Genomic DNA, 2,500 nt, shown 5'->3' with positions numbered 1-2,500 from the left:
TATGTACACCACATTAGTGAGTTGGTGATTAGAGCATATGGACACCACATTAGTGAGTTAGTGATTTTAGCATATGTACACCACATTAGTGAGTTGGTGATTAGAGCATATGGACACCACATTAGTGAGTTAGTGACTAGATCATATGGACACCACATTAGTGAATTAGTGACTAGAGCATATGGACACCACATTAGTGAGTTAGTGATTAGTGTGCAGATGGACACCACATTATTGAGTTAGTGATTAGAGCATATGGACACCACATTAGTGAGTTAGTGACTAGAGCATATGGACACCACATTAGTGAGTTAGTGACTAGGGCATATGGACACCACATTAGTGAGTTAGTGATTAGAGCATATGGACACCACATTAGTGAGTTAGTGACTAGAGCATATGGACACCACATTAGTGAGTTAGTGACTAGAGCATATGGACACCACATTAGTGAGTTAGTGACTAGAGCATATGGACACCACATTAGTGAGTTAGTGACTAGAGCATATGGACACCACATTATTGAGTTAGTGATTAGAGCATATGGACACCACATTATTGAGTTAGTGATTAGAGCATATGGACACCACATTATTGAGTTAGTGATTAGAGCATATGGACACCACATTATTGAGTTAGTGATTAGAGCATATGGACACCACATTATTGAGTTAGTGATTAGAGCATATGGACACCACATTATTGAGTTAGTGATTAGAGCATATGGACACCACATTAGTGAGTTAGTGATTAGAGCATATGGACACCACACTTACTCTTCATTAAAAACAACCTTTGATGTCGGCCTCCATTGCTGCTATTTAAAGACATACAGGGAACTTCTTCACTTGTCATCACCTGCCAACAGGAAACTGGACCACCCAGGTGAGCGTGCACGTGTGTAGGAAGAAGAGCGTGCACGTGTGTAGGAAGGAGAGCGTGCACGTGTGTAGGAAGAATAGCGTGCACGTGTGTAGGAAGGAGAGCGTGCACGTGTGTAGGAAGGAGAGCGTGCACGTGTGTAGGAAGGAGAGTGTGCACGTGTGTAGGAAAAAGAGCGTGCACGTGTGTAGGAAGGAGAGCGTGCACGTGAAGGAAGGAGAGCATGCACGTGTGTAGGAAGGAGAGCGTGCACGTGAAGGAAGGAGAGCGTGCACGTGTGTAGGAAGGAGAGTGTGCACGTGTGTAGGAAGGAGAGCGTGCACGTGTGTAGGAAGGAGAACATGCTTCCTGTCACATGACACAAAGACAGGAAGTCATCAATTGGAATGTCTGTAACGTAAATACTGTACTGTATACAGTGTACAGGAAATTGTGTACAGTATACAGTGCACTGTGAATAGTGTACAGTGTACTGTAAATCTTGTACAGTATATATTGTACTGTATACAGTGCACTGTAGATAGTGTACAGTATACAATGTACTGTAAATAGTTTGCGGTATACAGTGTACTGTAAATAGTGTACAGTAATCAGTGTACTGTAAATAGTGTACAGTATACAATGTACTGTAAATAGTGTGCAGTAAATAGTGTACAGTATGTAGTGTACAATAAGTAGTGTACAGTATGCAGTGTACTGTAAATATTGTACAGTAAATAGTGTACAGTATACAGTATATGGAAATAGTATACAGTGTACTGCAAATAGTGTACAGTATAAATCGTACTGTAAATAGTGTACACTATACAGTGTAAAGTAAATAGTGGACTGTAAATAGTGTACAGTATACATTGCACTGTAACTAGTGTACAGTAAAAGTGTACTGTACATAGTATACTGTAAATAGTGTACAGTATACATTGTACTGTAGATAGTGTACATTAAATAGTGTACAGTAAATAGTGTACAGTAATCAGTGTACTGTAAATAGTGTACAGTAAATAGTGTACAGTAATCAGTGTACTGTAAATAGTGTACAGTAAACAGTGTACTGTAAATAGTGTACAGTATACATTGTACTGTAAATAGTGTACAATAAATAGCATACTGTAAATAGTGTACAGTATACGTTGTCCTGTAAATAGTATACTGTAAATAGTGTACAGTATACATTGCACTGTAAATAGTGTACAATAAATAGCATACTGTAAATAGTGTACAGTATACATTTTACTGTAGATAGTGTACATTAAATAGTGTACTGTAAACAATGTACTGTAAATAGTGTACAGTATACTGTATATTGTACTGTAAATAGTGTACAGTAAATAGCATACTGTAAATAGTGTGCAGTAAACAGTGTACTGTAAATAGTGTACAGTATACATTGTACGGTAAATAGTGTACAGTAAACAGTGTACGGTAAATAGTGTACAGTGAACAGTGTACTGTAAATAGTGTACAGTATACATTGTACGGTAAATAGTGTACAGTAAACAGTTTACTGTAAATAGTGTACAGTATACATTGTACGGTAAATAGTGTACAGTAAACAGTGTACGGTAAATAGTGTACAGTGAACAGTGTACTGTAAATAGTGTACAGTATACATTGTACG

At 37.8% G+C, this 2,500-nt stretch overlaps 1 protein-coding gene across 1 annotated transcript in view; it reads left to right on the top strand.

Annotated features, from left to right (window-relative positions):
* nrg3a (neuregulin 3a) overlaps positions 1-2,500 on the top strand; it is a 277,037-nt gene that overhangs the window by 19,537 nt on the left and 255,000 nt on the right. The gene's annotated exons all lie outside the window — the stretch shown is intronic.

This window comes from Nerophis lumbriciformis, linkage group LG02 (genome assembly GCF_033978685.3).
Source record: "Nerophis lumbriciformis linkage group LG02, RoL_Nlum_v2.1, whole genome shotgun sequence".
In the NCBI taxonomy this organism is placed as follows: domain Eukaryota; kingdom Metazoa; phylum Chordata; class Actinopteri; order Syngnathiformes; family Syngnathidae; genus Nerophis; species Nerophis lumbriciformis.
This window is presented reverse-complemented; position numbering and strand designations above follow the sequence as displayed.